The sequence below is a fragment of the Pleurodeles waltl genome, chromosome 10 (assembly GCF_031143425.1).
Source record: "Pleurodeles waltl isolate 20211129_DDA chromosome 10, aPleWal1.hap1.20221129, whole genome shotgun sequence".
Classification (NCBI taxonomy): domain Eukaryota; kingdom Metazoa; phylum Chordata; class Amphibia; order Caudata; family Salamandridae; genus Pleurodeles; species Pleurodeles waltl.
In genome coordinates this window covers 834,773,334-834,795,471 of record NC_090449.1, presented here as the reverse complement: position 1 = coordinate 834,795,471, position 22,138 = coordinate 834,773,334, and positions in this window count along the sequence as shown.

The following is a 22,138-nucleotide window of genomic DNA, read 5'->3' as shown; positions in this document are numbered from 1 at the left end:
GGTACTGTAGGAGCTTCACTCGTCTCATAGTTCAGCCTAAGCTGCTCTGCTAAGCTACCATTATCTATCAGCCTAAGCTGCTAGACACCCTATACACTAATAAGGGATAACTGGGCCTGGTGCAAGGTGTAAGTACCCCTAGGTACTCACTACAAGCCAGTCCAGCCTCCTACATTGGTTGTGCAGTGGTGGGATAAGTGCTCTGTAACTACTTACCACTTTTGTCATTGTACTTTTCATAAGAGAAAAATATACAAAACAAGTTCAGTGTATGTACACCTAACCAAAAAGTTTTGCATTTCTTTTCTCACCTCTTTTCTAAAGTGCTGAAAAGTACCTCTAAACTTTCTAAAAAGTTCTTAAAAGTTTAAAAAGTTTTTTTTCTGTCTTTCTAAAAGTTCTGAAAACTTTTTTCTCTTTTTCTGTCACTTAAACTCTTTCTAAAAATGTCTGGCACAGGCCAAAATGTTGATCTGTCCAAACTTGCATATGATCACCTTAGCTGGAAAGGAGCAAGGAGTCTCTGCATAGAGAGATGTTTGAGTGTAGGGAAGAATCCTTCCTTGGAATTATTACTTAACATGCTTAAAGAACAATATAAGGCCAGAAAGGCCCCATCTGTTGAAAAAGTAGCTAATGGTTCCCAATCTGATCCAGGGACTCCCCTAGGAAAAGATTCAGGAAAGAAACTTCTTAGCCTGCCCATTAGTAGACAGTCTAGCATAGTTGGTGCTGATGTAGAGGTACACCATACAGATAGTGTTATCTCACATCATAGCAAGAGTATTGCTTCTCACCACAGTAGAAGTGATGTTTCTGTTAACCAAGCTGTTAGGGTGCCTTCTATAAGGGACAGGTCTCCTTCTGTCAATTCTCATCATACCTCTGTTTCAAGACAGGTCCCTCCCACGCACCCTGATGACAGATTGTTAGAAAGGGAGCTCAATAAGTTGAGAGTGGAACAAACCAGACTGAAGCTTAAAAAGCAACAGCTGGATTTGGATAGACAGTCCTTGGAACTAGAGAAGGAAAGACAGAAGTTGGGTTTTGAAACCCATGGTGGCAGCAGCAGTATTCCCAATAGTCATCCTGCAAAAGAGCATGATTCTAGGAATCTGCACAAGATAGTTCTCCCTTATAAGGAGGGGGATGACATTAACAAGTGGTTTGCTGCACTTGAGAGGGCCTGTGTTGTACAGGATGTCCCTCAAAGGCAGTGGGCTGCTATCCTATGGCTATCATTTAGTGGAAAGGGTAGGGATAGGCTCCTTACTGTGAAAGAAAGTGATGCCAATACTTTTACAGTTCTTAAGAATGCACTCCTGGATGGTTATGGCTTAACCACTGAACAATACAGGATAAAGTTCAGAGAGACCAAAAAGGAGTCTTCACAAGACTGGGTTGATTTCATTGACCATTCAGTGAAGGCCTTGGAGGGGTGGTTACATGGCAGTAAAGTTACTGATTATGACAGCCTGTATAACTTGATCCTGAGAGAACATATACTTAATAATTGTGTGTCTGATTTGTTGCACCAGTACCTGGTGGACTCTGATCTGACCTCTCCCCAAGAATTGGGAAAGAAGGCAGACAAATGGGTCAGAACAAGGGTGAACAGAAAAGTTCATACAGGGGGTGACAAAGATGGCAACAAGAAGAAGGATGGTAAGTCTTCTGACAAGGGTGGGGACAAATCTAAAAATGAGTCTTCATCAGGCCCACAAAAACACACTGGTGGGCCCAAATCCTCTTCAAATCAAAACAAAGAAAAGAAACCATGGTGCTATTTATGTAAAATAAAAGGCCATTGGACAACAGATCCCAGTTGTCCAAAGAAAAGCACCAAGCCTCCTACCACCACAACCCCTACTGCTACACCTAGTGTCCCTACTAATAGCAGTGCTGGTGGGAGCAAACCTACTAATAGCCAATCCAAGGGAGTAGCTGGGCTCACTTTTGGTAACTTAGTTGGGGTTGGGCTGATTAGGGAGACCACAGAGGCTGTGTTAGTCTCTGAGGGGGCTATTGATTTAGCCACCTTGGTTGCTTGTCCCCTTAACATGGATAAGTACAAGCAACTACCCCTAATAAATGGTGTTGAGGTTCAGGCCTACAGGGACCCTGGTGCCAGTGTTACTATGGTAATAGAGAAACTGGTCCACCCTGAACAACACCTACTTGGTCACCAGTACCAAGTAACTCATGCTCACAACAACACACTTAGCCACCCCATGGCTGTTGTAAATCTCAACTGGGGGGGGGTTACTGGTCCAAAGAAAGTTGTGGTAGCCTCAGATTTACCTGTAGACTGTCTACTAGGAAATGATTTGGAGACATCAGCTTGGTCAGATGTGGAGTTGGAGGCCCATGCAGCAATGCTGGGCATCCCAGGGTATATTTTTGCTTTAACAAGGGCTCAGGCCAAAAAGCAAAAAGGACAGGGTGACTTGGATCCTGGAACAATGGACCAAGTGGTCCCTAAAGCTAGGGCTAGTAGAAGTAAAGCACTACCTACTATCCCTCCCTCTACAGTGGATTCTACTTCTGAGGAAGAAGAATTTCCACCCTGTGCAGAACCTACACCAGAGGAGCTGGAAGCAGACACTGCTGAGCTTTTGGGTGAAGGGGGGCCTGCCAGGGAGGAGCTGAGTGTGGCACAGCATACCTGTCCCACACTAGAGGGTCTAAGACAGCAAGCTGTCAAACAAGCAAAGGGGGATGTCAGTGACTCTCACAGAGTTTACTGGGAGGACAACCTCTTGTACACTGAAGCAAGGGATCCTAAACCTGGAACTGCCAGGAGGTTAGTGATTCCTCAGGAGTACAGAAAGTTCCTCCTAGCTCTAGCCCACGACATTCCCTTAGCTGGACATCTGGGACAAATGAAAACTTGGGACAGGCTTGTTCCCTTGTTTCATTGGCCTAGAATGTCTGAGGACACAAAAGAATTTTGTAAGTCCTGTGAAACCTGTCAAGCCAGTGGCAAGACAGGTGGCACCCCAAAGTCACCCCTTATTCCACTGCCTGTGGTTGGGGTTCCCTTTGAAAGGGTAGGGGTTGACATAGTTGGCCCCCTTGACCCTCCTACTGCTTCAGGCAATAGGTTTATCTTGGTGGTAGTGGACCATGCCACAAGATATCCTGAAGCAATTCCTCTAAGGACCACTACAGCACCTGCAGTGGCAAAGGCCCTCCTGGGAATATTTTCCAGGGTGGGCTTCCCAAAGGAGGTAGTATCAGACAGGGGAAGCAATTTCATGTCTACTTACTTAAAGGCCATGTGGAAGGAGTGTGGTGTGACTTACAAGTTCACTACACCCTATCATCCACAAACAAATGGACTGGTGGAGAGATTTAACAAAACTCTCAAAGGCATGATTATGGGACTCCCTGAAAAACTCCGCAGGAGATGGGATATCCTTTCACCATGCCTCCTTTTTGCCTACAGGGAGGTACCCCAGAAAGGAGTGGGCTTCAGCTCCTTTGAACTCCTCTTTGGACACCCTGTTAGGGGTCCACTAACACTTGTCAAGGAGGGTTGGGAACAACCTTTAAAAGCTCCAAAGCAAGATATTGTGGATTATGTACTTGGCCTCAGATCAAGGATGGCTGAGTACATGAAAAAGGCCAGTAAAAACATTCAGGCCGGCCAAGAGCTCCAAAAGCAATGGCATGACCAGAAGGCTGTTTTGGTTCAATACCAACCAAGGCAGAAAGTGTGGGTCTTGGAGCCTGTGGCCCCAAGAGCATTCCAAGATAAATGGAGTGGACCCCACATAATTGTTGAAAAGAAGGGTGAAGTCACCTACTTAGTTGACTTAGGTACTGCCAGGAGTCCCCTTAGGGTGCTCCATGTCAATCGCCTGAAACCCTACTATGACAGGGCTGATCTCACCCTGCTCATGGCTACTGATAAGGGACAGGAAGAAGAGAGTGACCCTCTCCCTGATCTCTTCTCTTCCACAGAGCAAGATGCTCTAGTGGAAGGTGTAGTTTTGGCTGATTGTCTCACTGCTAAGCATAGAGACCATTGCATAAATCTCCTGGGTCAGTTTTCTTAACTCTTCTCTACTATGCCAGGTACCACTTCTTGTTGTGAGCACACTATAGATATTGGAGACAGCTTGCCTGTCAAAAGTAAGATCTATAGGCAGCCTGACCATGTCAGAGACTGCATAAAGCAAGAGGTGCAGAAAATGTTAGAACTGGGAGTGGTTGAGCACTCTGAAAGTCCATGGGCTTCTCCTGTGGTACTTGTACCAAAACCTCATTCCAAAGATGGAAAGAAGGAAAAGCGGTTTTGTGTTGACTACAGAGGTCTCAACCAGGTAACCAAAACTGATGCTCACCCTATACCCAGGGCAGATGAGCTTATAGATACACTGGCATCTGCCAAGTATCTAAGCACTTTTGACTTGACTGCAGGGTATTGGCAGATCAAATTATCAGAAGATGCTAAAGCAAAAACTGCATTTTCAACCATTGGAGGACATTACCAATTCACAGTAATGCCTTTTGGATTGAAAAATGCACCTGCCACTTTTCAAAGGTTGGTGAATACTGTCCTGCAAGGGCTGGAAGCTTTTAGTGCAGCATATTTGGACGATATAGCTGTCTTTAGCTCCAGTTGGGATGATCACCTGGTCCACCTATGGAAAGTTTTAGAGGCCCTGCAAAAGGCAGGCCTCACTATCAAGGCTTCAAAGTGCCAGATAGGGCAGGGGAAGGTGGTTTATCTGGGACACCTGGTTGGTGGAGACCAGATTGCACCACTTCAGGGGAAAATCCAAGCTATTATAGATTGGGTTCCCCCTACCACTCAGACCCAGGTGAGAGCCTTTTTAGGCCTCACTGGGTATTACAGGAGGTTCATTAAGAACTATGGCTCCATTGCAGCCCCTCTTAATGACCTCACATCCAAGAAAATGCCTAAGAAGGTATTGTGGACAACTAGCTGTCAGAAAGCTTTTGAGGAGCTGAAGCAGGCCATGTGCTCTGCACCTGTCCTGAAAAGCCCTTGTTACTCTAAACAATTCTATGTCCAAACTGATGCATCTGAATTAGGAGTAGGGGCAGTCCTATCACAACTTAATTCTGAGGGCCAGGATCAACCTGTTGCTTTTATTAGTAGGAGGTTGACCCCTAGAGAAAAGCGTTGGTATGCCATTGAGAGGGAGGCCTTTGCTGTGGTCTGGGCACTGAAGAAGTTGAGGCCATACTTGTTTGGCACTCACTTCATTGTTCAGACAGACCACAAACCTCTACTTTGGCTAAAACAAATGAAAGGTGAAAATCCTAAATTATTGAGGTGGTCCATATCCCTACAGGGAATGGACTATACAGTGGAACATAGACCTGGGAGTAGCCACTCCAATGCAGATGGACTCTCCAGATATTTCCACTTAGACAATGAAGACTCATCAGGTCATGGCTAGTCTTATTGTCCTTCGTTTGGGGGGGGGGTTGTGTAGGAAAGTACCATCTTGCCTGGCATGTTACCCCCAATTTTCACTGTATATATGTTGTTTTAGTTGTATGAGTCACTGGGACCCTGCCAGCCAGGGCCCCAGTGCTCATAAGTGTGCCTGAATGTGTTACCTGTGTTATGACTAACTGTCTCACTGAGGCTCTGCTAATCAGAACCTCAGTGGTTATGCTCTCTCATTTCTTTCAAATTATCACTAACAGGCTAGTGACCAATTTTACCAATTCACATTGGCTTACTGGAACACCCTTATAATTCCCTAGTATATGGTACTGAGGTACCCAGGGTATTGGGGTTCCAGGAGATCCCTATGGGCTGCAGCATTTCTTTTGCCACCCATAGGGAGCTCTGACAATTCTTACACAGGCCTGCCACTGCAGCCTGAGTGAAATAACGTCCACGTTATTTCACAGCCATTTTACACTGCATTTAAGTAACTTATAAGTCACCTATATGTCTAACCTTTACCTGGTAAAGGTTGGGTGCTAAGTTACTTAGGGTGTGGGCACCCTGGCACTAGCCAAGGTGCCCCCACATTGTTCAGGGCCAATTCCCCGGACTTTGTGAGTGCGGGGACACCATTACACCCGTGCACTACATATAGGTCACTACCTATATGTAGCTTCACAATGGTAACTCCGAATATGGCCATGTAACATGTCTATGATCATGGAATTGCCCCCTCTATGCCATCCTGGCATAGTTGGCACAATCCCATGATCCCAGTGGTCTGTAGCACAGACCCTGGTACTGCCAAACTGCCTTTCCCGGGGTTTCACTGCAGCTGCTGCCAACCCCTCAGACAGGCTTCTGCCTTCCTGGGGTCCAGCCAGGCCTGGCACAGAATGGCAGAACAAAGGACTTCCTCTGAGAGAGGGTGTTACACCCTCTCCCTTTGGAAAATGGTGTGAAGGCAGGGGAGGGGTAGCCTCCCCCAGCCTCTGGAAATGCTTTCATGGGCACACATGGTGCCCATTTCTGCATAAGCCAGTCTACACCGGTTCAGGGACCCCTCAGCCCTGCTCTGGCGCAAAACTGGACAAAGGAAAGGGGAGTGACCACTCCCCTGACCTGCACCTCCCCTGGGAGGTGCCCAGAGCTCCTCCAGTGTGCTCCAGACCTCTGCCATCTTGGAAACAGAGGTGCTGCTGGCACACTGGACTGCTCTGAGTGGCCAGTGCCAGCAGGTGACGTCAGAGACTCCTTCTGATAGGCTCCTTCAGGTGTTGCTAGCCTATCTTCTCTCCAAAGTAGCCAAACCCTCTTTTCTGGCTATTTAGGGTCTCTGCTTTGGGGATTTCCTTAGATAACGAATGCAAGAGCTCATCCGAGTTCCTCTGCATCTCTCTCTTCACCTTCTGCCAAGGAATCGACTGCTGACTGCGCTGGAAGCCTGCAAAACTGCAACAAAGTAGCGAAGACGACTACTGCAACTCTGTAACGCTGATCCTGCCGCCTTCTCGACTGTTTTCCTGGTGGTGCATGCTGTGGGGGTAGTCTGCCTCCTCTCTGCACTAGAAGCTCCGAAGAAATCTCCCGTGGGTCGACGGAATCGTCCCCCTGCAACCGCAGGCACCAAAGAACTGCATCACCGGTACCCTGGGTCTCCTCTCAGCATGACGAGCGAGGTCCCTTGAATCCAGCAACTCTGTCCAAGTGACTCCCACAGTCCAGTGACTCTTCAGTCCAAGTTTGGTGGAGGTAAGTCCTTGCCTTCCCACACCAGACTGCATTGCTGGGAACCGTGACTTTTGCAGCTACTCCGGCCTCCGTGCACTTCCGGTGGAAATCCTTTGTGCACAGTCCAGCCTGGGTCCACGGCACTCTAACCTGCATTGCACGACCTCCTAAGTTGTCCTCCGGCGACGTGGGACTCCTTTGTGCGACTTCAGGTGAGCACCATTTCACGCATCTTCGTAGTGCCTGTTCTGGCACTTTTGCGGGTGCTGCCTGCTTCTGAGAGGGCTCCTTGTCTTGCTCGACACCCCCTCTGTCCCCAGACACAATTGGCGACATCCTGGTCCCTCCTGGGCCACAGCAGCATCCAAAAACCCTAACCGCACGATTTGCAGCTAACAAGACTTGTTGGCGGTCTTTCTTCAGGAAAATACTTCTGCACAACTCTTCACTGCGTGAGAGATCCGTCCTCCAAAGGGGAAGTTCCTAGCCCTTGTCATTCCTGCAGAAACCTCAGCTTCTACTGTCCAGTAGCAGCTTCTTTGCACCCACAGCTGGCATTTCCTGGGCATCTGCCCATCTCCGACTTGCTTGTGACTTTTGGACTTGGTCCCCTTGTTCCACAGGTACCCTCGACTGGAAATCCATCGTTGTTGCATTGCTGGTTTGTGTCTTTCCTGCAGAATTCCCCTATCACGACTTCTATGTCCTTTGGGGAACTTTAGTGCACTTTGCACTCACTTTTCAGGGTCTTGGGGTGGGCTATTTTTCTAACCCTTACTATTTTCTAATAGTCCCAGCGATCCTCTACAAGGTCACATAGGTTTGGGGTCCATTCGTGGTTCGCATTCCACTTTTGTAGTATATGGTTTGTGTTGCCCCTATCCCTATGTGTCCCAATTGCATCCTATTGTAACTATACATTGTTTGCACTGTTTTCTAAGACTATTACTGCATATTTTGGTATTGTGTACATATATCTTGTGTATATTTGCTATCCTGATACTGAGGGTACTCACTGAGATACTTTTGGCATATTGTCATAAAAATAAAGTACATTTATTTTTAGTATATCTGTGTATTGTGTTTTCTTATGATATTGTGCATATGACACTAGTGGTACTGTAGGAGCTTCACTCGTCTCATAGTTCAGCCTAAGCTGCTCTGCTAAGCTACCATTATCTATCAGCGTAAGCTGCTAGACACCCTATACACTAATAAGGGATATCTGGGCCTGGTGCAAGGTGTAAGTACCCCTAAGTACTCACTACAAGCCAGTCCCGCCTCCTACAGTACAAATAACTCAAATGTGACAACCACAATACCCAGGCGTGAGAACTGAAAACAGGAAAAATGACCAAAGAGAGAAAGTTAAGAGAAGCCAAACATGTGATGGTCTAAACGCAATCCTTGTAGTGAAATAATGAGTCACAATGGTATTGTGCAAGCGCAAGTCCTATCCCACCGCTGCCACCAATGTTAGAAATGGGGTTTCTGGTTGGTTAGGGTATGCACCTCAGCCAGGCAGAACTTACCCACTCTAGTCAGGGCAAGGGAGTTACACGTCCAAGATAACCCCTGCTCACCCCCTTGGTAGCTTGGCACGAGCAGTCAGGCTTAACCTGGAGGCAATGTGTAAAGCGTTTGCACAACACACACAACACATGTGACGCAATATCCCCACCACAAAGGAAACACAACACCAAATTGTAGTGTGGTCAGTTTTACGTATATTTTGCGCATTAGCTTCAGGCCTTAGGCCTCTGTGCACTTTGCCCTAAATATATTTTATTCATTTGCTAACAGCTTAGAGCCTCTGTGCACTTTGCTCTAAATGCTTTCTATTAGGCTTCGTACTGTTATTTTACAGAATAGCCAGTTCTATGGTGTTGTTTTTTATTCATATCACACTGTTTTGCCTACTTCAGCACTGGAGTTCTTCATAACATATTCACTCTGTGCTTTAGTCAAGGATACAGTCTGGTACATTGCCGATAGACGTGGTAGGAGTCTAGACTTGCCATTCCTGCGTAGGAACATTTTGTGATCACGATGACATGTTAGTTATAAAATCACTTCCTTGTTCCAATACATGCAAGAGGGAGATTCCGACCAGGGAACCACAACTAGACGCTGACTGCCTCGTTGCAGATGCTGAACCAGATCACAGGCCTTTGCTCAGGTATGAGTGTGTCCGTCTCCCTAGTGATACAGAAAGGCAAGCTGAAAGCTTAACATGCTGTGCTCTAAATAGAACAAGCAGAGGGAGAGTAGAAACGGTTAGGAATTATGATAGCTTTATTTCTATGTTTTACTCTCCTGGTTACTATATCAATCCTACTATGTTGTATTGTTCTGGTTATTGCGGCTCACGCCTTAATATCTAAAATACAGTTGTTTTATTAAAACATTATATAAAACTTATACTGTCTTTGTCATTTGTATATGAGACCATATAGTGAATGAGAGAGTTGGTTTGGATCTGAGTGACCACGACTTCCCTGAGAAGTTCCAAAGATGTCATGCGCTCGGCTGCCCAATCATTTCTTCCCCGTGGGAGAAATGAGGCACTGCTAGTTAGCCGGAGCAACAACCGGATTTAGGGTGACAGAGTTCCTTACACGTGGGTCAGACTCAGTCCCCCACACCGTTATCGATCCTGCTGCCTAGAAATCCAGTAGTCTCATTTAGGATAATGAGAGCCCACGCGACATGGCGCCGCCAACGTTTGGTCTGGCTCTAATGTTTGGGTCCGACTGACTCTCTCGGTCTCGTATATATTATGACTCCTCGGTTCCGTATGCGGAGACGTCTGTGGGGCTGAGGGTTTCCGCCACCACGGGTTGGGTACATCCTATTACTTAGTGGTTTGTTGTTCAAGCTTGAACTTTGAAAGGAAATACCCGGATATTGGTGTGCCTTCTCTGTCCTAGAGCTATTATTGTTATACTAATGGCGAATCCACTTGTAGTGGATATACCGCTTAATATGCAATTTCCGCTCACGGGTCATCTGATAGCACATGGACTGACGGTCCAAGGGGGTCCGGTCACTTTTGTGGTGGACGCCCATGCAGCCTATAGATCAGAACTTTTTTATTCTTGGGTCGTATTTCCAGCAGCTGATGGGGGTACAAATACTTTTCACGAATATACTGTTGCGAATGTCCCTGGACAATACAGGGCTTATGCATACTTAGAAATACCTTTATCTTATCAAGAACACCATAATTGGCTTGATGGCGCCCTCCCACATTCAGTAACACCAGTACGGTTAGGTCCGTTGAGTAATGATGGTCCGACCTGGCCTTTATTGGCTACATATACACCATATCCTGGAGTGGCAAATGTGGCAGTGGCTGAAGTGCGTCGTTTATATGTGGAATTAACTGCAACGTACAGACGATTAGTTCAGTTTGTGATGCAGACATTAAATACTAATGCAGCGCATGCTGCTCCAGCTCATCCACATGCGGTGGTGCCGGGAATAAATCCGGCCACTGTACACTCTGTAATGGGCAAAGTACCTGCTAAACGTGAGGAGACTCCATTTTGGCTGGCGCAAAAAATTAATACGCTGGAAGCAGTATTTCCCCATACGGGACCTCAGGATAAGCATAGAATTTTGACGATGTGTTTGCCGTATGGGATGGTTCCTACAGTGGATCTTTGTAATACTTGGGGCACGGTGTTTGCCGCTCTCTATACTACAGCACACAGTACACCGACTTTGGCTAATTTGCCGGAGGTGCTTAAACAAATTCAGGATGAATATGGGGCTGCCCCTGCCTTGGATTTAGGCATGCAATTGATGGATAATTTTGACGCGGTTTCTTCTATTATTTTGAGTAATCTCAAGGGGGAGGCTGTAGCACTAGCAGTACGAATGCGTCTTCGGGACGTTCCGCAGATTAATCAGGAGCGGGAACTTCCGAGAATAATAGCTGAAACATATTCTAGTATTGGTCGTGATAGCCTAGGGGCTCGACCGCAGAAACCACAATTGCAGGGTAAAAATAATAAGGATAATTCTAAGCAACAGCAACCTGAGGGTGCGAAAAAGTGCTGGGATAAGAAACAGCAAACACCTAAGAAAGATGGTGGGCAGTCTCCGCAACCGGAGACCCCACAAAATAAGTATAATCTCAGGAATAGGGATACTTTGAAGACGCCTGATAGATATCAATATACTGATACGCGCCAATCTCGTTCCTTTCAGGACTCCTCGGAGAAAAGAAGTGAGAGAGGTGGGCGGTCAGAGCGGAGGACGGAGTACGTGAAACCGAGACAGGATTCACAACGCTCAGCGGAGGTTTCTATTAAACAGGAAGAGAAACCGCTGCAACAAAAACAGCAGTTTAAAAAGAAGAAAGTGGCAGCAGTCTCAGTTAGACATGCCGCTCAAGAAGAGAGTTCTCTTGACGAACAAGACATGGGCGTTAGCGCTGTTAGACAGCGCGGCAGAGGTCACAATAGTTCGCCGGAGTCTTCTAGAGCATCTGGAGGCGAAAGCAACTGATGACTTCATACGAGTCGAGACGGCGGATATGCGAGTCTCTGATCCTGATCAAGTATATCTTGTGACTCTACGATTAGAAGGGGACATTGACCGCGTTGTACACGCCATCTTTTGGGACCATATGGTGAAATCATATGATGTCCTGTTGGCCGAACAAGATTGGCCACCTGACTTTGTTCGCGACTATCCAGTTGGGGAGGAGGTTATTGCGCCTTCCTTTTCACCACTTGTTCCGAGAGAACTAGCGGAGTCATATGGTAAATCATGGGCTCTAGCACAAGCCCCCGCCCTATATAGAAATATTGTGGGGTGGGATAAACAATCACCTTATCATGTAATTCCCATTAAAGGAGAACTTCAGCCACAGCCGCAATATCCTATTAAATTTGAAGCAAGGGCATCGGTTTGGAAAATTCTTACACAATTGGAGTACCAAGGTGTGATTGAGCCTTGTGTCTCGCCGATGAATAATCCCTTATTTCCGGTTGCTAAACCGGACCATTCCTATAGGATAGTGGTGGATTACAGACATTTGAATAGTCATACACGCACATATGCTATACAGAATTCACATAGCGCTGCGCTTATGAATAATATAGTGCGTAAAAAATACAAAACAACCTTGGATATCTCGAATGGATTTTTCTGCCAGAATATAGCACCCGAAAGTCGGGACTATACCGGTTTCAGTGCGTTTGGCTCTCAGAAAAAGTTTTGTCATTTACCTCAGGGGTATAAGAATAGCCCAGGACTGTTCTCGGCTCGTGTGACTGAACTTCTGCACGAGTTGGACCCTGAGGCGTTATCATATGTTGATGACATTTATTTGACGGACGATGAGATTCTACAACATCTCAGTCGCGTATCGCGCATTGTTGTGGGTTTTGCTGATATTGGTTATAAGTTTAATTTTAAGAAATCGAAGATTGCCTTCCTCAGTGTTATTTTCCTGGGATATGAGTTATCGAGTGAGGGCAAGAGCCTGGCGCCGCATTTTTTGGAGAAATGTGCTTTACTGCAGCCTCCTAATACGGTTCGGAAGCTCCAGTCTTTGTTGGGGTTTCTGAATTTTGGCAGAACTTACATTCCTGATTATGCTACACGTATAAAACCCTTATATGATCTGATTCGCCCGAATTTTTCAAGTAGATTTTGGACGATTGAGCATACACACATACTGCGAGAGCTGCAGAATGATCTCTTAGCAGTTAAACATTTACACACGCGGGACAATAAAACTCATTTGGTCATCAGGGTGATTCCTGGGGCTCTTGGATTTACGTATGTCACCTTTAATGAAGGGGAGACAGTCCCAATAGCATACAAGTCCCACTTGTATTCTGCTGCAGAACAACGTTTTGCACAGACTGAGAAAATTCTCACTGCAGTACAGATGGCTGTGATCAAAGAAAGACCGCTAGCCCAGGGCCAACGCATTATTGTCGTTTCCCCAATTCCAGCCTTGGAGGCTGTTACAAAAGCGAGTGTTCCTAATTCGAAAGCTTTACACCCGCGGTGGATACAATGGGCTACGTCTTTGACGGCCACTGATGTGGATTACATATTTGACCCTAAGCTGCAGACTCAAGAATTTCTTCAATATGAAATAGAGTACCCAGTTCCTGCTGGCACATTGCCTATTGACCAATATGAAGTGGTCATGTATACCGATGGCTCTGCGCAACCGGCGGTTGGGACTAAACAACAGTATTCTGCTGCATGTGCGGTGTTGAGCGGGACTATGGAGGGGGAAGTCTTCTGCCCCCGACATACTTATACTAAAACCTTGGGAGATTGCACTGCGCAGCTGGCTGAGCTCAAAGCTCTTTTGTTAGCGTTGGAGCATGCAGAGCCGGCGATATTGACCTTGCTGGTCTGTGACTCCTACTACTGTGTGCAATCCTTCAATGAATATCTGCATTATTGGAAAATGAATGGGTTCAGAGATTCTAAAGGCAACACCATTAAACATAAATTGTTGTGGGGTAAGGTTGCGGGTCTGAAAGAAACGCTTCCTAAAGTCCATGTTGTACATACACTTGGACACCAGCGCATTGGAATACACGTTGCTGGGAATACTTTGGCTGATGAGGCTGCAAAGTCGGCAGTGGCTATCGCCACTGTAGCCTCGGTAACTCGTTCGAGTTCAAAACCAGACATAGAGATTTCGGCTGCCGTAAAAGCTACGGCTGATGGCACGCCATTTCCTAAAGGATTCCCTTCTAAATATAGTTACTGCTTGAGTGGTGCACTAAATGCTGTTGTTAATATTCCAGGCGTTGGTGTACGTGAGTTACCGAATAAGATTGAGAGACCTCGATTAATTTCTGCAGCGCATGAAGGGGTGGCATCTGCGCATGCTGGTGTGGCTGCCACGATTTCGCTTTTACAGGCCCGTTATTGGTGGCCTGGTCTCTATAAGGAGACAAAGCAGTATGTCCTTTGTTGTGACGTCTGTCAACAAATTAAAGCATCGTCGGCTAGACGCCCGCAGCAGACTCCTCTTCTGATATCGAATAGACCATTACAGTGTGTGTACTTGGACCATTGTGGTCCACTGACACCAGATAGTGCATACAAATACATATTGGTTGCTGTAGATTCGTGCTCCAGATTTGTGTGGGTCTGGCCACAGCGCTCGGCTGACGCTCGGACTGTTATTAAAGACTTGCGTATCTTTGTCGATACATTTGCGACTTTTCATTCGGACCAGGGCCCTGCTTTTGCCTCTAAGGCATTCAGGGACACCATGGCTTCGTTGGGGGTCCAACTCCAATTCTCGTCTCCATTTCATCCCGAGGGAAATTCTGTCGTGGAGCGTTTAAATCGTGATTTAAAGCAATCCTTAACAGCCAGGGTTATAGGTACGGGTCGTAGTTGGCTAGCCCACCTGTATGGAGTACAGAGAGCACTTAATAACTTGCCTAGAAGGTCACTGGGGGGTCGTACTTCATATGAGTGCCTGTTCGGAACACGAATGTATGTTCCTGATCTGGATGGTCCTGGTGTGGAGGCGGCAGATACGCCCTTTGACATAAATGATCGTGTCACTGTTTTGCAGGATTTACAACAATTCCGTGAAGATAACTCTTCTGCAAGTGCTGCCTCCTCTGGAATTAAGGATGAGCCAGTAACACCTACTGGTTGGATACCCAGGATTGGGGATCTAGTGCGTGAAAAGGTCGCAGTAAAGAAAGAATTTGGTCCTTCTTATCGAGCACCTGTCCCGGTGTTGGGGGTCAGCGGCACGAGAACTGTGATTTTGTCGCCGCTGCAAGGGGCCAAAGGAAATCGTTTTGTTTCCATTGATAATGTCAAGTTACAACATGTGGCCGATTCTGCACAGCAGACCAAAAGGGACACCCAGTAGTTCCGGCATCCCTCTCACTACTGGGGAAGAAGTCCCGCTGCAGGTGATTTGCACCGACCCTGTTTCCTCTCCGAGCTTGGGGAGGGTGGAAGATGATCTTGCGATTGTTCCACAGTCAACGATTGATATCGATTCTTTTTCTCAAATTGCTGTACGTTCAACTGATGTTTCTGAACATGTGATTTATAGCGTACCTAGGAGAGAACCTCCATCAGCTTCCTTGTTCACAGTTGCGCCTTTTGCAAGAACTGCCTCTGGCTGCTTCAACGACGCGGATGTGGCTGTATCCAGCTCTTCGTCTTCGCTGTCTTCAATCCGAGGTCCACGTAAGCTACTAAGTTGGCTTAAACGTACATATTTTGTTGTTCCTTGGAACTATTTGTGGCTTTTTATGGCTGTACTGACTATTTTTTTATGGTTGGGATTTGTGGTTACCTTTTTTCTGGTAATACATGGTCATTTTCTTCCTGATCGATCAGACATTGAGCACGTGGAGACTGTGTTGAGACCACATTTTTCGTCTTGTATGGTTCGAAGAGACTTATCCAATGTGAACATTTCTGCAATACCAATTCCGGATGGAATTGTGTGGGATAAAGTAATGTTTGATATATATGGTCCCACTGAATTGATTCAAATACCGTATGTTCTTAACTTATCAATGAATGATATTGTTATTCCAGGCATTGTTTCTGATGATTGGGATGTGAAGACAGTAGATGCTATGCTAAAAGATTTGCAATATTATACTGTCTATGACGATGAAGATGCTTACCAATTTAAAGATAATCATGGTGATATGTTTTGCTACACCTATTATGGACACCACTTTATTCACAAAGCGAGTAGCCCTAAGTCCATCTTTAATTATGTACAATGGGAACATTGCTCGACTCCTCCACAAGGGAGTTCGAAAACGTATAATGATAAATTTGCATATTTTTCTGGGCATGATCAGCGAAACGCTAAGTCTTACTATTTTAAAGTGACACCGTATTCTAATAAGCAAATTTTGTTGACCGATACTAAATTACTGTATTCTAATTCGTTTGTATCTAAACTTTCGGTCGAAGGATATGAATACTGGTTGAAGACAGTTGACTTGAAAAGTGTTTGGGGTACGAAAAATTGGCAGATGCAAGGCAGAGATACATTATTTCGAGCATGCATTATCCCTGTGCAAATGATTTTCCTCAATGACACAGTACAACAGACTAGTTGTTTGGGCTTGGCGTCAATTGGAGAATTGACTTTGCCTAGAATACCTGTCCCTTCTAAATTAAATAACTGGCAGCACTATGTGAATGCTACTTTTAGTGAATTTACGCATTGGGTCCAGAATGGTACGCTTAACGCTTCATTGTTACATCCGGGCGGGTGGTTATTGTGGCCTGTAGACACTAATCAGTGTCATCAACGTTTTGTTACCTCTTCTGGGGGGTTCAGGACTAGTAGGGCAGACCCTCGTTACATTTCACCAGAACATGCAGATATAATAACTACATACAGTGTGGGGAAACTTTGTCAACAATGGTTGAAGTACTCCACGCTGGGTGCAGTTAAGTCACACCTCAAGTTACTGTCTAATGGTACTGATTTACAAGATTTCTTGTCAGGTCCCAAGGTGCCCCGGAGAAAAAGGTTCTTATACGAAGTGTATAATGAGTTTTGGAAACTTTCCCAGCAGGAGGCTGCAGCCCGGTTAAGACAGATTGATCAAGAAAATCTGCTGCAGACTTTGTCTGTTGTTGATAATGGCATGCATACCCTTTCTGACCGTGTTTACACGATTGACAGCATTGTCTCTTCTGCTATTGACATTATAAAATCAGACATGTCTTCTTTATATCATGGGCAGAGTCAGACACGATCTATCATGCAGCTGGGTTGGACTCTTCAGACCTTGAAGGCGGGTCGCGTTCCATGGCAGCACATTCGTGCCAGAGAGATCTTTATCTCCTTTAATTTAACTCGTCAACAACAATTGATGGCTAAGAAGGAAGCGACGTATGTTATGTTAAATATTGAAAAGTTGGAGAAACTGCCTTTTACGGTGGCTGAGATTCCGTCAGCTGAGTGGTTGATTCATGGGGTTATTAATTTGCCTATCTCCACTCTGCAATTTACTTCTTGTTTGAAGCACATTCCGGTGGGTAGATATGAACTATTGGGTGACAGTTACATACACGAGGTGTGGGAGCTTCCTTTTCAGTACAGATGTGTTAATGGTTTGCGGGAAGTTTTTCTTAGCGGTAGCGAATGCGAAGCTTCTGTTAGCCATTCCATGGTTTGTAAACAGCTGTCCTTGCACGGAGCGTGTAATGCTTCGATTGCTAACTTAGCTTGTTATCTGAAGGGTGTTCCAGTCCCGGTAATTAAAAACACTTTCCAGGTGCTTTCTAACGGCAGTTACATTGTTCTTAACAGCGAACGCTGCTGTGGCATGCATGCCGGAATAGTTTACGTCGTTGTCGTCAACAAGGCCGTTACGTGCTGCGGGAATGTGTTGTTTCCCCCTACTGAATTTAGGGAGGTTGCGGACATCTGGCCTCATATTGCTACTTCCAAGGTTGATTTCGACAAGTTGAGTCGGCTGAAAGCTTTATTGTTTCAAAAGCATGTGGCCCTTACATCTGCTAGCGAGACCTACGCACTTCAAGTGGCAAGGTCATCGGTGGAGATACAGTCCCTTTTGAATACTAACTTTCCGAGTCACTTCGGTGAGCTTGTGGGACGTATATTTAATGCATCCAGCACTGCTGGTATTGCTAATTTTTTCAAAGCCGTTGGTGTTGGTTTCGTTCACACCTTCTCTTCCATATTCGGTTTGATACCTTCGGCTATACACTCTATTTTCGGAAGCATTTTTGGGGGTTTCCCAATTACTTTGGCTTTATTGGCTGGAGTTTTGCTATTGTTGCTATTTTTTCGCAATGGCTGCCCCGCCGCAACGAGATCCTGTATTGCTGCTCCCGTCAGCGCAGCTGTGTCGTGAACGCATGATGCAGTGTTTTGGAGCAACACTCCTGGCTCATTTGGAGTGTGACTGGTCTTTGTCGTTCCGACCGGTTTTGGATTGTGTGCAACCCGTGTTTCGATGCCTTTGGTGCTCGTTTGAACATGCACTGGCTTTTTGTCTCTCACTGCAGCGCTCTCCAGTGGTTGATCTTGATCTGTTGATGTTCCCGATTAGGGCTCATTCCCAGACTTGTGCACTGCGGTTGCGTTTGCTTCGTGAAGCGGATTATGAGATTCCCTTCCTGGAGGAAGATGGTTTTGTCTCTTTCCGTGGCACTACACGGCATGCCGCCCTGAATGGTTTTGGGGCTTTGGAACACACCTGCTCCATGGTACTTTGTGGCGTGGATCTTCCGATATTGACATATCTCGAAGTGGAGGAGCTTCTACGTTCTATTGCTTCTGTTTGACAATTGGATTTTTTTTTTCTCTCTCCCGACTAAATTGACACTATATTGCAATTCGCTCTATCGTCACATGTTTCCTAAATTTATGACTTTGTTGTCTTCTCATCTTGTCGAAATGTTGGGTTTAAATTTAGGTCATGTTTTTTTTTATGTTGTTGGAACCACTTGCTACCGACAAGGGGAGGGTGTAGTGTGGTCAGTTTTACGTATATTTTGCGCATTAGCTTCAGGCCTTAGGCCTCTGTGCACTTTGCCCTAAATATATTTTATTCATTTGCTAACAGCTTAGAGCCTCTGTGCACTTTGCTCTAAATGCTTTCTATTAGGCTTCGTACTGTTATTTTACAGAATAGCCAGTTCTACGGTGTTGTTTTTTATTCATAACACACTGTTTTGCCTACTTCAGCACTGGAGTTCTTCATAACATATTCACTCTGTGCTTTAGTCAAGGATACAGTCTGGTACATTGCCGATAGACGTGGTAGGAGTCTAGACTTGCCATTCCGGCGTAGGAACATTTTGTGATCACGATCACATGTTAGTTATAAAATCACTTCCTTGTCCCAATACATGCAAGAGGGAGATTCCGACCAGGGAACCACAACTAGACGCTGACTGCCTCGTTGCAGATGCTGAACCAGATCACAGGCCTTTGCTCAGGTATGAGTGTGTCCGTCTCCCTAGTGATACAGAAAGGCAAGCTGAAAGCTTAACATGCTGTGCTCTAAATAGAACAAGCAGAGGGAGAGTAGAAACGGTTAGGAATTATGATAGCTTTATTTCTATGTTTTACTCTCCTGGTTACTATATCAATCCTACTATGTTGTATTGTTCTGGTTATTGCGGCTCACGCCTTAATATCTAAAATACAGTCGTTTTATTAAAACATTATATAAAACTTATACTGTCTTTGTCATTTGTATATGAGACCATATAGTGAATGAGAGAGTTGGTTTGGATCTGAGTGACCACGACTTCCCTGAGAAGTTCCAAAGATGTCATGTGCTCGGCTGCCCAATCATTTCTTCCCCGTGGGTGAAATGAGGCACTGCTAGTTAGCCGGAGCAACAACCGGATTTAGGGTGACAGAGTTCCTTACACGTGGGTCAGACTCAGTCCCCCACACCGTTATCGATCCTGCTGCCTAGAAATCCAGTAGTCTAATTTAGGATAATGAGAGCCCACGCGACAAAATCATATGAAAATATACTGTATTGTACACAAGGCAATTATCAGACCAAACATCACATATCAGTACTATCCTGCTACCTTAGCAGTTGTCAGAACGTTACACATTAGTTACTCTGCAACCTAGCAGTAGTCACACATAACACACAGGTTACTCAGTATTCTGCAACATAAGCAGTAGTCAGTAAAACACGTTATTACATCACAGCACTTGTCATAAGAATATCATAAAATGCCCATAGTAGGAACATTAGAAAACATATGGCAAGTTAGAAAAACATATTAGCAAGCATGTCCATAAAAGGAACATTTGCATACACATATGTAAAAACATCAAACGCAGGTAGGTAATATATGAATCAAACAAAAGTCTGTAGAAAGAACTTTGGATTGCAACTATATTGGTCCTTTAAACAGTACCTGGTTGGATGAAGGCACCTCCAGTGCCTAGAAGGCGAACAGTGGGGCCCCCGGCGCTCCTATGTGCAAAACAGGGGCCTCCCTTATACTCTGGGGTCAGAGGAGGGCGACATGCACCTCCTCTCTTTTATAGACAGGCCCCCCTGGGGACCGTGATTACTGGGGGCCCCCCAGGGCCTCAACCGGCCCTCACGAGAGGGGCCAAAGCCAGCAAAAACAACTTAGGGCAGGAGGGGGGCACCACGCACCCCCTCCGGTTTAATTACAGGCCCCTCTGGGGACCCGCGATCTCTGGGGGGCCCCTGGGCCTCCACTGGCCCTTCCACCAAGGGGGGGGCCCACAATAATGCCCGTTTTACCTAACAGCAGAAAAGGAGCGTCCTGCTCCTTACGCAGAGGCCAGGGGGAAGGGGGCGCTCCCCGCACCTTCCCCTGGTCCTGCCGTGAAGCCACAAGAAGATCAGACCCCTCCTGGGGCCCGAGCAGACACTCGCCTGCACCCGATGCAGTGCGCAAGTGTTCTTCCAGCTTCCCGGGCTGCTGCAGTGATCTTATTTAAAGGGGCACAATGCAGCAAGGAGCCTACGAGCTCCCAAGGCTCCATAAGCGCTCTGCAATCAGCGCTATGGCAGCCGCAACCACGGAGAAGCACCTCTAGTGAAGAAATGGATGCAGGGGTCAGGGGCCACAGCACCCTGCCCCTGAGGAGCAGAATCTTAAGACAAGGTCCTCAGGTGGAGGGCCCAGCTACAGGCCAGCACAAGGGAAAGGCAGCAAGTGGCAAGTCCTTCACAGTGACCAGGCAGGTCACAGGTCAGCACAGCAGCAGCAGTCCATGGCGGTTCCTGGTGAGTCCTTTCAGCCTTTGGTGTCCAGTTCCAAGATGATTCCAAGAGTCTCCAAATTGTAGGGAAAATTCCCCTGTACTTATAGTCAGTTCTTACAGTGTTTTACAATGGTAGGGATAGGAGGTTCCAGCCAGTTACAACTGGTTCTGGGAGTGCCCCTCTCTTCTTTCAGCACAGGCTCCAAACATCAGTGGGGGGTTAACGACCCTATTGTGTGAGGCCAGGGCACAGTCTTTACAAATGCAGGTGTGCCCCGCCTCTCCCTTCTCTCAGCCCAGGAAGACTATTCAGTATGCAGATGCACCTCTGTGACACCTCCACCCTCCCTGTGTACAGGCTGTCTGAAAAGTATGCACAAAGCCCCAACTGTCACTCTGCCCAGACGTGGATTGGAGTCAAGCTGCAAAACACCAGAATCATAAGCACAGATAAATGCGCACTTTCTAGAAGTGGCATTTCTGTGATAGTAATAAAAAATACACCCACACCAGTAAGCAGCATTTATTATCACCATCACAACCATACCAAACACGCCTACGCTACCCCTCATAAATCAGACAATCCCCCCTACACATAAGGCAGGGCATTTCTAATGCAATCCTATGAGAAGGCAGCACTCATAGCAGTGAGACACCAAGTTAGGCTGTTTGTCACTACTAGGACAGGCCATGCAATATGGCACATGTCCTGCCTTTCTACATACATGGCACCCTGCCCATAGGGATAGCTAGGGCGTACCTTAGGGGTGACTTACATGTAGTAAAAGGGGAGTTCTGGGCCTGGCAAGTAAGTTTAGATGCCAGGTCCCTGTGGCAGAAACTGCGCACACAGGCCCTGCGCTAGCAGGCCTGAGACAGGTTTGAAAGTCTACTTCAGTGGGTGGCGCAAGCAGCGCTGCAGGCCCACTAGTAGTATTTAATTTACAGGCCATGGGTATAGAGATACCACTGTATAAGGGACTTATAGGTAAATTAAATATGCCAATTAGGTATAAGCCAATCATACCAACTTTAGATGGGAGAGCACCTGCACTTTAGTACTGGTCAGCAGTGATAAAGTGCTCAGAGTCCTAGAGCCAACAGCGAGAGGTCAGAAAAACCAGGAGGAAGGAGGCAAAAAGACTGGGGATGACCCTGCGTAAGGCAAAAAGTCCAACACTCATATATCATCCCAGTAGAGACATCCATGGCAGCAGAGAGATTGTAGA